General features: G+C 43.7%; 1 protein-coding gene across 3 annotated transcripts in view; it reads right to left on the bottom strand.

Annotated features, from left to right (window-relative positions):
* Positions 1–344, bottom strand: part of SYNE2 (spectrin repeat containing nuclear envelope protein 2) — a 306555-nt gene extending 306211 nt beyond the window's left edge. For all 3 annotated transcript variants that reach the window (XM_079769558.1, XM_079769560.1, XM_079769561.1), the window contains exon 1: positions 145–344. The gene's annotated coding sequence lies outside the window, so the exon portion shown is untranslated. The remainder of the gene's footprint in view (positions 1–144) is intronic.
* Between the last annotated feature and the right edge of the window lie 14124 nt (positions 345–14468).

Below are 14468 nucleotides of genomic sequence, written 5' to 3'. Positions count from 1 at the left end.
CCGCCCCCGCCCCCGCCCCCGGCTCGGGGACCTTCCTTCCCTCGCCCCCGCCCCTGCCCCTCCCTCCGGCGGTTCCTCCCTCCCCACCGCAGCCCGCTCACTCCCGGGCGCAACGGGGTGCTCGGGCCCCGCGGCCGCGCTCACCCGCTGCTGCCCGGCGAGGGCGCGGGCTGGGGCCGGCCCGGGTTGGCGCCCCGCTGGCCTGGCTCCCTCGATCGCCCCTTAGGCTCGGTCTGCTCCTCGCTTTTTCGGTTCAGCCGCGGGCTCGGGGCACAGCAGAGCGCGCTCCGCTCCTTAGCGCTCGGAAAGCTGCAAACCACGCCCCGCGCCTTCCCCGCCCGCCCCGGGCCGCCGAGTCCCGCGCTCGCCGCTCGGCGGCCAGTGTCGAGCCCGCCCGCGAGCGCCGGGGGCGGAGCAGCCCGCCTCCCCCCGCACGCCCCGCGGCAGCCGGGGCTGGCAACTTTCTGTCCCTGTTTTGGAAGATCACAGAATGGTCTCAGCGGGAAGCTAACTCAGAATGCAGGCTTACGACCGGGGGAGGCTCGGGTGGGGTGGGGAGATGGGTGGGACGCCACAAACGCACCGTAATAAGCTTTTCTGGTTAGCTGCAACGAGAAACTTTCCTAACATTCCTGGATTTCTGTGTCTTGGGTGGAGGGTGGAGGGTGAGAGCAGTTCTTCAAATAAGCTACCAGACCTTAATCAAGTCATTTACCTTTGGGGAGCCTTTGTGAAATGAGGAGTTTGGATTAGATGGTTTTTAAAGATCTGGATCAGTCCTTCTGATAGCGTGGTCCAGACTTCAGGGTCACCTGGAGGGAAGGGGCGGCGCTTGTTAACAAGGTAGATTATTGGGTCGCTGCCTCCCACTGGACGCTGGGGAGTAAGAAGAGCCTCAGTCTGAGGAAACGATATACAAATTCCAGGTCTCAGATTCAGTGGAAACTGAATCCTTGGGAATATGTCCTGCAGGTACCAGTTTGATTTTTCCAGCAAATTACTCAATGCCTTTGGACTCAGGATGGCATCATTGACCCCCACTCGCCTGTTGTGCAATCACAGTATTACTCAGGCAGGAGAGGTCCTAAATGAAAGGTATGGTATCAACTCACTACTGTTACATAAAGAAGCAGTGACTTCGAAATATTTCTCACTTGAGTGTGTATCACAATCACATTCTTCCAAGTCCAAATTCAGATATGTTGTATGGGTACAGAATCTTGCTTGAATTACCTAATTAAATTTGGTGCTTAGGACTCAAACTAAATGGTTAGGAGACAAGAGCTTTGATAATGAACTCAGTTAATACACATTAATGGGGGAAAAATACTTGTAAATTGTACCCACAATTTAGGGCAATTATTTCAAAAACGTGTACCTCTGTGGGAAAACACAGAGGATGATTCAGGTAAATTATTTTAAATGCACATTTTATTGATCAATAGCTCAATTTTTATCAGAACAGCACACTACCAGTCTACATGTCATCCTTTTTATTCTAAGATAATCGCTCTGATAATATCACTTCTCTTCTTGACCTACCTACATCTGCATTATTTATTACTAATGGCCTGGGTCACAGCAAAGAAATAAAGCAAGAAGATCCTTCTGGTCCTGGGATGTCTTTTCTTAGAAAAGTCCTCTTTGCCTGGTGGAATACATGCAAATAAAAAATCCAGTTGTGAGGTGAAATTGGGCTCCAGTTGGAGCTGTCTACAAAGCATTGTCTGCTATTTTCCTTCCCTGCTCTGTTCATTCTGTTCATTTTCATTTTACATCAGTTGCTTTCTTTACAGTAAATATTGCAAAATCATCATGGCAACACTGGAGAAAATGTTAATAATTTCTTAATTATTGTTCCCTTCTAGGTATCTATATTACCAATCCTCCAAGTGAAAGGACTATTGCTCCATTTTGTATCTAGTGCACTTAAGAGAATCCAGAATAAACTGTCTCAAAATATTTTTAGATGTCCCCACGTGGGGTCTCCTAGGCACACTAGTTTGAATATTAACTTAACATCTACTTTTAAATCAGTAAAGTAGACTAATGGCTGTAGTACTGAAACAGATCTTCCGCACTTTGAAATGAAAATAAAATAATGCTAAGCCAAACAAAGACACACCTGGATCTTTTGAAACACAACACTGAGCATGTGAATGGATGGCTCGTGTGCGTACACACCTGGCTGGCAGAGTAAGGGTTCCCAGGAACCCAGCCATGCCCACATTCTCCCATGCACCAAAACACAGACATGGTACAACAACATAGTATGACGCCATGCTCTGCCTCTTGGCTATTATTTACACCAGGCCTCTGTGTTTACAGCAGAAGGTCGATAGCCTACCTGAGAGACTTTGCCAGATCCAGTTGTGGTAAACACAAATTTTGCAAACTGATAAAATGGAAAGCACATCTGGGACTTGGTACACAAGCATGCTGTGGCCTATGTGACGACTACTGAAGCATGAATACATGCTGCCACGTTGTACCGGGTGGTACAAAAAATGTGATCTGAGGCACTCAAGCGCGTTGGACACCCTCATGCCATGAAAGGAACTAAATTCATCACTCTTCAAGTTAAGCAGCAATTCCTCTGTCACAGCCACGGATTTCTCTGGAGTTGTTTGTTCCATTTCTGCATCCCGCACTAGAAGGTGAGTTCCTTGTCTTTGTCTCCGGAGAGCCTAAATAAGACAGGCAATGGATTTTATCCTGGGAGCAAATTCTACTCTTGTGCTTGGATGCCATGTTGAGAAGGGTTGTGGGGTTGCATCAAGGTTTGGCAAGAAAGAACACGAGATGATTTATAATTGAGTCTCCTTGTATGCATATATGCATAACCCATGGACACAGACAATAGGATGCTGAAGGCCTGGGGCGGGGTGGGGAGGCTGCAGGCTGGAGGGGGTTAATGGGGGGAAAAGAGGCATGTGTAATACTTTCAATAATAAAGAATTATTTTTTAAAAATTTAATAAATAAATACACTGAAGCCAATTGGAAGAGTTTCCAACTGGCAAAATCTAGGAAAATTTGAACATCAAATTAATTAATTAAAGTAATAGATTTAAGTAAGCCATTTAGTTAAAGAGAAAATTATGAATCCATACTGATATCAAGCTATTATTCTATCAATAAAAATTTGATAATGAGCCAAAACCGGTTTGGCTCAGTGGATAGAGCGTCGGCCTGCGGACTGAAAGGTCCCAGGTTCGATTCCGGTCAAGGGCATGTACCTTGGTTGCAGGCACATCCCCAGTAGGGGGTGTGCAAGAGGCAGCTGATCGATGATTCTCTCTCATCGATGTTTGTAACTCTCTATCCCTCTCTCTTCCTCCCTGTAAAAAAAAAAAAAAAAAAATCAAAAAAAAAATTTGATAATGAATAAAAATAATAATAATTGAGTCTCTGCCATGGGCACACAAGGGTGGTATTAATACTACTATCAAGTTCTTATCAACCCTGATGGTAATAGGAGACAATAATAATAAATGATTGGTTGATGAATAAGTGAAGGTAAGAACAACACAAAGTATCTTTACCCAAAGAGGCAGATATAATATTAATTTGAAAAAGGGTGAGACCAACCTTACTACTTGTCTCTATTTCATTAGCAATGTTATTGCTAAAGACAGAAGGAGAGTGGCTTAAAGCTAAACACTCCTTGTTAGGATGCTAACTCTGAGCACCTCAAGGAACAAACTTTCGCTACAATATTTTTTTACCACATTAGGAGCCCTTGTATAAGCCAGGGATGAAAATAGCTGGCCAGGAAAACAGCAGCTCTGTTCCTTTGTCCAGCAGTCCAGTCACACCCTGCAAAGGCCTGAGCTCCTTATCTCTTTCTGGTCTTGTTTCCTGCCAAACCTGAAAACTAACACAAATAAATGGCTAATTGCTCCCTTGACCAATGTGATCTTTCTGACCATTGTCCTGATTCAAGTAGAAAGTTGTGTCCAACAACGTGCAATGTGGGCACTGCCAATTTATGCAGTAGATTGTCTCCCAAAATTCTGAACCAACAGAACAAGTTCCTGCCAGTTGAATCAGAGTCCCACATTCTAGAGTTTGAAGAAAAGTTAAAAGTCATGATTCAATGCAAAGTGGTAAGCATGGAGCCTGGTGGACAATAAGGACTCAACAGATGACAGTCATTATTGCAATCATTTTCAAAAGCACTTTTATTGAAATGGTGAATTAAAGTACTGGAGTCTTAAAAATTCTGTAACTCACCTCATTTTACACAGGAGAAGATTGAGGTCTTAGGGTAAAATATATACCTAATGGCATAAAACTAGTGGTGGTGGGAAGAGAGAGAGAGATTGGGTCCTCAGTCCTGAGGTATTTTTTATCTCCTCTCTAAAGGGACGGAATATATATATATATATATATATATATATATATATATATATATACATACACACACACACACATACTGAGTAGCCAGATTATTATGATCTCTGAACACATAATAATCTGGCCACTCAGTGTATATCCTATGTAATAAAAGGCTGATATGCAAATTGTCCCCTCGACCAGGAGTTCGACCAGTAGGCAGGCCAGCCAACTGCCCATGTCCCCTCCCCCTGGCCAGGCTGGCTGGACCCCACCCATGCATGAATTCATGCACCGGGCCTCTAATATATATATACATATATACACTGAGTGGCCAGATTATTATGATCTCTGAACGCATAATAATCTGGCCACTCAGTGTGTATGTGTGTGTGTGTTTCAGAGAGGAAGGGAGAGGGAGAAAGAGATAGAAACATCAATGATGAGAGAGAATCATTTATTGGCTGCCTCCTTGCATGCCCCCTACTGGGGACTGAGCCCACAACCTGGGCATGTGCCCTTGACTGCAATCGAACCCAGACGCTTCAATCCACAGGCCGACACTCTATCCACTGAGCCAAACCAGCTAGGGCTACAGGGGTGGATCTTAAGGGAGGACCTTAGGGGAGAGCCCAAGGGAGGATCTCAATAGAATATTGATCAGCTTTCCCAGGTGTGTCCTTTCAGGGTCGTGGTCTCCACTGACTGCTCAGTGCCAGGATAGGGGGTCATTAGTCATCAAGGCTGGTCCCGATGTCACCCTGCCTGGCCTTACTGCTCTTCTGGGCCTGGAGCTGAAACACAACTGAGACCTAGATGTTATCTCTACTTTGACCAAAACTGTCTCTGTGATCAACAGACCCAAGACTCTGCTTCCAAGATAATTTGATGTGGGTCAGAACATCATCATCCTGAGTGCTTAATGCTTAAGGGAGTAGTGGTGCTGGAATGATTTCTTAAAGAAGAAAGGCATGAAAAGCATTAACCATAAAGGGGAGGAAACACATTTAAATTAAGAACTTCTGTTCATCAAAAGACACCATCAGCCCTGGCCAGTGCGGGTCAGTTGGTTGAGCTTCCTCCTGTGCACTGGAAGGTTGCTGGTTCGATTCCCCCAAGGGCACTTGTCCGGGTTGCATGCTTGATCCCCAGTCAGGATGTGTGCATGTTTGGGAGGCAACTGATCAATGTTTCTCTCTCTACCTCTCCCTTCCTCTCTCTCTAAAAATCAATTAAAAATCTTTTTTAAAAATATATTTTTAAAAGGCACCATTAAAAGAGTGAAAAGAATGCAAATCAAAATGACAATGCAGTACCATCTCACACCAGTCAGAATGGCTATCATCAACAAATGACAAGTGCTGGCAAGGATGTGGAGAAAAAGGAACCCTCGTGCACTGCTGGTGGGAATGCAGACTGGTGCAGCCACTGTAGAGAACAGTATGGAGTTTCCTTGAAAAACTAAAAGTGGAACTCCCATTTGACCCAGTGATCCCACTTCTAGGAAGATAGCCCAAGAAACTAGAAACACCAATCAGAAAGGATATATGCACCTCTATGTTCATAGCAACACAATTTACCATAGCTAAGATTTGGAAACAGCCTAAGTGCCCATCAGCAGATGAGTGGATTAAAATACTGTGGTACATCTACACAATGGAATACTACGCTGTGGTAAAAAAGAAGGAATTCTTACCATTTGCAATAGCATGGATGGAACTGGAGAGCATTACGCTAAGCGAAATAAGCCAGTCAGAGAAAGATAAATATCACATGATCTCACTCATTTGTGGAATATAATGAACAACATAAACTGATGAACAAAAACAGATCCAGAGACAGAGAAGCATCAATCAGACCGTCAAACCTCAGAGGGAAGGTAGTGGAGGGTTGGGGAAAAGGGGAGAGATCAACCAAAGGACTTCTATGCATGCATATAGGCCTATCCAATGGACACAGACAACAGGGGGGTGAGGGCATGAGTGGGGGGGGGGGCAATGGGGCTATAAGGACACATACGTAATACCTTAATCAATAAAGAGTGAAAAGACAAGTCACAGAAAGAAGATATTTTCAACACGTCATGAATAAAGATCTAGAACCCAGAATATGTAGAACTTCTACAGTACCAGTGAGAAAAGGTAGACAAATGAATAGAATAGTTGAACTGCAATTTTAGAGAAGAGAACATCCAAATTGTCAATAAGTGGGGGGAAATGTTTCACCTTGTTATTAATCAGAAAAAAATTAAATTAAGACCATAATGAGGTAACATTTTTACCCAGTAGATTGGCAAAATCTAGAAATCAGAAATACAAAGTGCTGTGAGGATGTGGGTCAATAGGAACTCTTATGCATTGCCAGTACAAGTGTAGGTTGGTAAAACCATTCTGAAGATTAATCTCACATCTCTTGTAAAACTAAAAATTTGCAAACTATAAGCTTTCCACTTCCAGGTATACACCATGTATATCTTGGATATGTACAAAATGTACATGTATATGACATGTACAAAAATGTATATGTAGAAAAATAACTCACATGTACATTTCTAGTATCATTTTTTTAAAATAAACTTTATTGAGGAATACTTCACTTAGAATAAAATACACAGACTTTAAGTAAACAGTTCAAGGAATTTTAATGAACATATATAACTGAGCTACCACTTCCACATTCAAAATATAAAACATTTAGCCCTAGCCAGTTTGGCTCAGTAGATAGAGCATGGGCCTGTGGACCGAAGAGTCCTGGATTTGATTCCAGTCAAGGGCATGTACCTTGGTTGCAGGCTCCTCCCCAGCCCTGGCCCTGGTCAGGGCTCATGCAGGAGGCAACCAATTGATGTGTTTCTCTCACATTGATATCTCTCTTTGTCTTTCCCTCTCTCTTCCACTCTCTCTAAAAACCAATGGAAAAATATCCTTGGTTGAGGATTAAAAAAATAGATAGATAGATAGATAGATAGATAGATAGATAGATAGATAGATAGATATGTTTATGTATACCTATACATATATATATATAACATTTACATAAGCCCAGAAAATTTTCCTGTACCCCTTTGTTTTCTATTAGCACAGATGAGTTTTATCTGTTCAAGAATTCATAAAAATAAAATCAGACAGCGTGTATTCTTTTGTGTTGGCTCTTTCCTTCAAATAATGTTTTTGAGATTTATTTGGTTTTAAACGGATCAGTTTACTTATTTTTATTGCTAATTAATTTTCCATTGTCTGAAAATATCACATTTGATGATTATCAATTGGGTTGTTTCCATTTGGGGTTCTTATAGATACATCTGCTATAAATACAGGGGTAGGCAAAAGTAGGTTTGCAGTTGTGAGTACGCAAAACATAGAGTTTATTCTTGCATTATTATTTATTAACTAGTAGCCCGTTTGCACGAAGATTCGTGCAATAGACCTTCATTCATCTGGCTGCCTGCACCAGTTTTCTGCCGGCACCAGGGACCCAGGCCTTGGCTGTGGCCACTGCCTTCTGCCTTCTTTCAGGGTCGGGGCTTGGCCCCGGGTGGTGGCCTTGGGCTCGGCCGCACCCAGCGTCCCTGCTAGGGATCGCAGGAGCTGACCCCCAGTGGTTTCCTGCGATCCCTGCAGGCTCCGCGCTGGTGCCCAAGGCCGGGAAAGCCTCAGGCGGCTTTCCCGGCCTTGGGCTCCGCCACACCCCAACGTCCCTGCAACGGTTTCCTGGTGGGCGTGGTTGGTGGGCGTGGCTTGGTTGGTGGGCGTGGCTTGGGCGTAGCGAAGGTGCGGTCAATTTGCATATTTGTCTATTATAAGGTAAGATTATTGTATTATTTTCCATACAAACAACTGTAAACCTACTTTTACACCATCCTGTATTCTGTACAAGTCCTTGTGTTTTCATTCTTCTTGGGTAAATACCTAGAAATACAATTGTTGGGACATTGAGTAGATATATCCTTAAGTTTTTTAAAGTTCTTATATTGTTTTTCAAGTGACTGCACCATTTTACACTTCCACAAGCAATGTACAAGATTTCCAATTACTATAGTTGGTATCATCCATCTTTTTTAAAAAAACTTTTTCAATTATAGTTGACATTCAATATTATATTAGTTTCAGGTGTACAGCATAGTGGTTACACATTTATATAACTTACGAAGTGATTCCCCCCAATAAGTCTAGTACTCACCTGACATCATACATAATTATTACAATACTCGAGGCCCAGTGCACAGATTCATGCACCGGTGGGATCCTTCAGGGTGGCCTGCGAGGATTGGGCCGAAACTGACAGTCCAACACCGCCTGCCACTCCTGCCTGCCCTCCGTTCATCCCAGCCCCACTGCGCCTGCCGCAGGCTCGCGTCCAGTCAGTCCCAATCAGGAGAGGCTCGTGCTGCCCCAGCGGCACTTGCCAGCTATGAGCCGTGTCTGGCACCCCTCAGTCAGGAATACTTCACAATGCTTGGAGGAAATTGGCTTAAAGCTAAACATGCCTGCTGAAACCGGTTTGGCTCAGTGGATAGAGCATCGGCCTGCAGACTGAAAGGTCCCAGGTTCCATTCCAGTCAAGGGCATGTACCTTGGTTGCGGGCACATCCCCAGTAGGGGGTGTGCAGGAGGCAGCTGATTGATGTTTCTCTCTCATCGATGTTTCTAACTCTCTATCCCTCTCCCTTCCTCTCTGTAAAAAAATCAATAAAATATATTATTTTAAAAATAAAATAAACACTCCTTTACCAGGGGACAGCTCCTACATTGAGTGTCTGCCCCCTGGTGGTCAGTGCGCATCATAGCATCTGGTCGTTCAGTCATTCATTCGGTCATTCAGTCACTTAGGCTTTTATATATATAGATAGATTACTGATTACTGATTAATTTGTGCCCGGGGGGGGGGGGGGGGGGTCCCCTCAGCCCAGCCTGCACCCTCCCACAATCCTAGACCACTGGCTCCTAAGTGCTCACCTGCCTGCCTGCCTGGTCAACGCTTACTGCCCCCCCTGCTGTCATGGTTATCCCCAACTGCCCCCCGTGCCAGTGTGCTCGCCCCCACCCTCCCTCCCCACTGGCCTGCTCGCCCCCAAATGCCCCCCTGCTGACCTGCTCACTCCAAACTGCCCCCCCCCGGCTATACTGATCACCTCCAACTGACCCCCACTGACATCCTGCTCGCCCCCAACTGGCCCTCCTGCTGATCTGCTTACCCCCAATGGCCCTGCCCCCCACCAGCCTGATCACTCACAACTGCCGTCCCATCCTGGCCTGCTCACCCCCAGCAGCCCCCCTGCTGGCCTGCTCACTCCAAACTGCCCCCCCTCGCTATCCTGATCACCTCCAACTGACCCCCACTGACGTCCTGCTCGCCAACTGGCCCCCCTGCTGGTCTGCTTACCCCCAACAGCCCTGCCCCCCCACCAGCCTGATCACTCACAACTGCCGTCCCATTCTGGCCTGCTCACCCACAACTGCCCTCTCCTCTTGGCCTCTAACCGCCTCTACCTCAGCCCCGCCACCAGGGCCTTGTCCAGAAGAAGGTCCAGAAGGTCTCCTGGAAGGTCTCCCAGTCTAATTAGCATTTTATTAGTATAGATAGAGGCCTGGTGCACGGGTGGGGGCCAGCTGGTTTGCCCTGAAGGGTATCCCGGATCAGGGTGGGGGTTCCCTTGGGGCAGTGGTCGGCAAACTCATTAGTCAACAGAGGCAAATATCAACAGTACAACGATTGAAATTTCTTTTGAGAGCTGAAAACCGACTTCTGCGCATGGGCCACGAAGTTTCAATCACACTGTACGTGCGCGCCCACACGTGGTATTTTGTGGAAGAGCCATACTCAAGGGGCCAAAGAGCCACATGTGGCTCTCGAGCCGCAGTTTGCCAACCACTGCCTTGGGGCATGGGGCGGCCTGGGTGAGGGGATGAGGGCCATTTTCAGGCTGGTCAAGCCCCCTTGTGGGGACCCTCACCCCATGGGGGTGTGGCCAGCCTGGGTGAGGGGCTGAGGGTTGTTTTCAAGCTGGCCACACCCCCTTCAGGGTGGGGATCCCTACTGGGGTGCCTGGCCAGTTTTGGTGAGGGGCTGATGGCTGTTTGCAGGCTGGCCAAACCCCCCAGCCGGGACCCTCATCCCATGGGAGTGTGGCCAGCCTGGGTGAGGAGCTGAGGGCTGTTTTTAGGCTGGCCACACCCCCTGGTGATCCAGGCTCCCAGCCCCTCCTTTTTTGCCTTTTTTTTCTTTTTCAGCGCCTCCTTGAGCAGAAGCCAGAGCCAGCTGGAAGCAGGTATCTGGGATTTATTTATCTTCTATAATTGAAACTTTGTAGCCTTGAGCAGAGGCCAGGGCCAGCCAGGGCAGGCAGGAAGCTTGGCTTCCTCCATCGCCAGGGGCAACCCAAGCCTCCTGCTCACTCCAGCTCCGTGGCCACCACCATCTTGATTGGGTTAATTTGCATACTCGCTCCTGTTTGGCTGGTGGGTGTGACTTGTGGGCATAGAGGAGGTACGGTCAATTTGCACGTTTCTCTTTTATTAGACAGGATAGATTACTGATTAAATTTCTTAAGCTATAGTTTTGCATTCCCTTGACTATTTTGTAACTATCAATTTGTAATTAATCCCTTCACCTTTTTCATCCAGCCCTCATCAATCTCTGTTGTTGTTTTTTAAATGTTTTTACTGATTTTTAAAAAATATATCCCTTTATTGATATCAGAGAGAAAGGGAGAAAGAGAGAGAGAGAGAGAAACATCAATGAGAGAGAATCATTGAACCCTGCCTCCTGCCCACCCCACACCAGGGATCAAGCCTGCAACCTGGGCATATGCCCTGACCAGAAATTGAACTGCGACCTTCTAGTTCATAGATCTACACTCAACCACTGAGCCAAGTCAGCTGGACTTTACTGATTTTTTTATAGAGAGAGGAAGGGAGAGGGAGAGAGAGATAGGAAACATCAGTGAGAGAGAAATGCCAACATCGCTCGGCTGCCTCCTGCACTCGTCTCCTGGTGATCAAGCCCGATGTTTCTCTCTCTCTGTCTCTTCCCCTCCTTTCCACTCTCTCTAAAAATATCAATGGGGGGAAAATATCCACAGGTGAGGATTAACAACAAGCAACAACAACAACAAACAAACAAACAAATATATATATATATATATGCTCAACATCACTAATCATCGAGGAAATATATATATTTCCTTGATGATTAGTGATGTTGAGCATTTTTTACTTGCTGATTAGACTTTTTAATGTATGTACGTATGTATATCTACACACATATGTGTGTTATCTACTTTTGTGAAGTGTCTGTTCAAATATTTTGTCCATTTTAAATTGGATTGTTTGTACTGTGGTCAGAGTTCTTTATACAGTCTATTATCAGATTTATGTACTAGTGCTATCTTACAAATATCTTCTCTCACTCTGTGACTTGACTTTTCATTTTCTTATAGATATCTTTGGAAAGCCAAAGAATTAGGTTTTGCTGTTATTGTTTGAATTTGAATAGATAACTTATCAACAAAAAGGTGCCATTTTTACTTTATAAATGAGGAAAATAATGTTCATGATAGGTCATTGTACAAGACCTTTCATTAGCATAGTCTTTTTTTAAGATATATTTTTATTGATTTCAGAGAGGAAGGGAGAGGGAGAGAGAGAGAGAAACATCAATGATGAGGGAGAATCATTGACCGGCTACCTCCTTTATGCCCCTCACTGGGGATTGAGCCCACAACCCCCAGTTGTGGCCCTGACCGGGAATTGAACAGTGACCTCCTGGTTCATGGGTCGATGCTCAGCCACTGAGCCACACTAGCCAGGCACTAGTAAAAGTCTTGAAATGTAGGTTATATGGTAACTCTATGTTTAAACCATTTTGAGGAACTGCCAAATTGTTTCCTAAAGAGACAGCACCATTTTACCATCCCACCAGCAACGTATGAGGGCTCCAATTTCTCCATATTTTCATCAACACTTGTAGTTGTCTGTCTTTTTCACTTAGGTTATTCGAGTGTATGAAGTGGTATCTCATTGTGGTTTCAATTTGTATATTGAACATCTTTTAAATGTTTATTGGCATTTGCATATCTTAGGAGAATTTCTATTCAGATACTGTACTCATTTTAAAAATGAGTTGCTTGTGTTTTTATTGTTGAGTTGTAAGAGTTCTTTAATCATTCTGAGTACAAGTCCCTTATTTAATAGGTGTTTGCAGATATTTTCTCCCTAATTCTATATATTATCTTTTCATTTTCTGGATAATTTTCTTTAAAGCACAAAAATTTTTCATTTTTATAAAGTCCAATTTAGATATTTTCTTTTTGTTGCCGTGTTCTGGGGTCATATCAAGGAACCAATGCCTAACCTAAAGACAGGAAGATATACATCTAGGTTTCAGAGACCCTGGCATGTGCCCTTGACCGGAATCGAACCCGGGGGGACCCTTGCGTCCACAGGCTGACGCTCTATCCACTGAGCACAAACCAGCTAGGGCTTTTTTTTTTTTTATGCATGTTCAGCACCTAGAAAAAGGGCAGGCTATTATGAAATACCCAGTAGATAATTGTTAAGTAAATGAACAAAGAGAACCTTATTTATTCTCCAAGTCCAATTCTTTCCTTTACTTATTATTTAAACTCCACAAGTGCTATCTTTGACACAATTTTCTGCATGATAAAAATGAAGAGACTGTAATGTACTTGCATCACTGTTATCAAAGTTAATTTCAATTACTAAACCAATCTGAAAAACTTAAAAAAAAAACAGGGATACATTTTCTAAAAGAGATATTTTAATCTGAAACATGAGCGGGTTAAATTAAGAAATTCAGAAGACTTCCTTAAATACTCTTTGTTATAAGTATCTTGGAATGTGTCTACTTATAAGAGATTACAAAAAATAAGACTACCTTTGAGACAGAAGATAAAGCAGCTTATGTTCTGCAGGGCAGGATTCTATGTTGGTGCATTTTTCATTCTTACTTGGTGATAGCAAAGCTAACTCGATTAACACAGTGGATAGTCAAGTGCAGTTAGCATACCACCAGGGTTTACATGATTATTTCAGTTGAGAACACACAGACACACCTTTTTAAAAATAACAAATCTACAATTCCATGGATAATAATGCTTAGGAATAAGTTAGGTAGGTATTACAATAAAAAAGCATATGGGTCAACCTAAATTTATTTTTAAAACAGTTGGTATGATGATGATATTGCAGAAGTTGTGAAGACAGTAAGTGAAAGACTGAAGTCTTAGAAACATTGGCTTAAAGAAATAAGGAAGGGTACAAAGTGCAGTGTACGCCATTCATAAGCTGTTGTTCATTTGATGGATTTGGAAAGGGAGTTTTGAATCCGGACAGATGCTACTTCTAAATGATACATGGACAATGATTCAAGGACAAAGGATAAGCAGATGATATACAAAAAAGTTGCTAGAAGTGAGCTCTGGTTTTATAATATGCAAAGACAGGGAGCACTTGTGTCCATCAGCGGTCAGTTCATTGAGTGTCTTAGTCTGTTACGTGTCTGTCTTCACATACGTTATCCATTTGAGAAAGAAAAGTACGAGAAGACCGGGACTCCATGTCTCCTACCTCCTTTCGTATTTGGCAGAGCATATAGGTGGATATTTAATAAACATTTTAATATTAATGAAAGAACAGATAGTATATATGATTAATTCAGAAACAACTTTTTTCTTGAAGAATAATATAGATACAGAAAAAATATAGATCATGTCATAACTACACAGTTCCATGAATTTTCACAAATGGAACAAAACTATAAAACATCATTTACCTTTTGTTTTTACACTATCTGCATTGCCTAAACTTACTTGTTCACTTTTACCTGAATGAAACAGTACACTTGACGCCGAAACCAGTTTGGCTCAGTGGATAGAGCGTTGGCCTTCGGACTGAAAGGTCCCAGGTTCGATTCCAGTCAAGGGCATGTACCTTGGTTGCGGGCACATCCCCAGTAGGGGGTGTGCAGGAGGCAGCTGATCGATGTCTCTCTCTCATCGATGTTTCTGGCTCTCTATCCCTCTCCCTTCCTCTCTGTGAAAAATCAATAAAATACATTAAAAAAAAAAAAAAGAAAAGAAACAGTACACTTGATGACTCATCACGTGTCAAT

The sequence above is a fragment of the Cnephaeus nilssonii genome (genome assembly GCF_951640355.1).
Source record: "Cnephaeus nilssonii genome assembly, chromosome: 4".
NCBI classification, from domain to species: domain Eukaryota; kingdom Metazoa; phylum Chordata; class Mammalia; order Chiroptera; family Vespertilionidae; genus Cnephaeus; species Cnephaeus nilssonii.
This window is presented reverse-complemented; position numbering and strand designations above follow the sequence as displayed.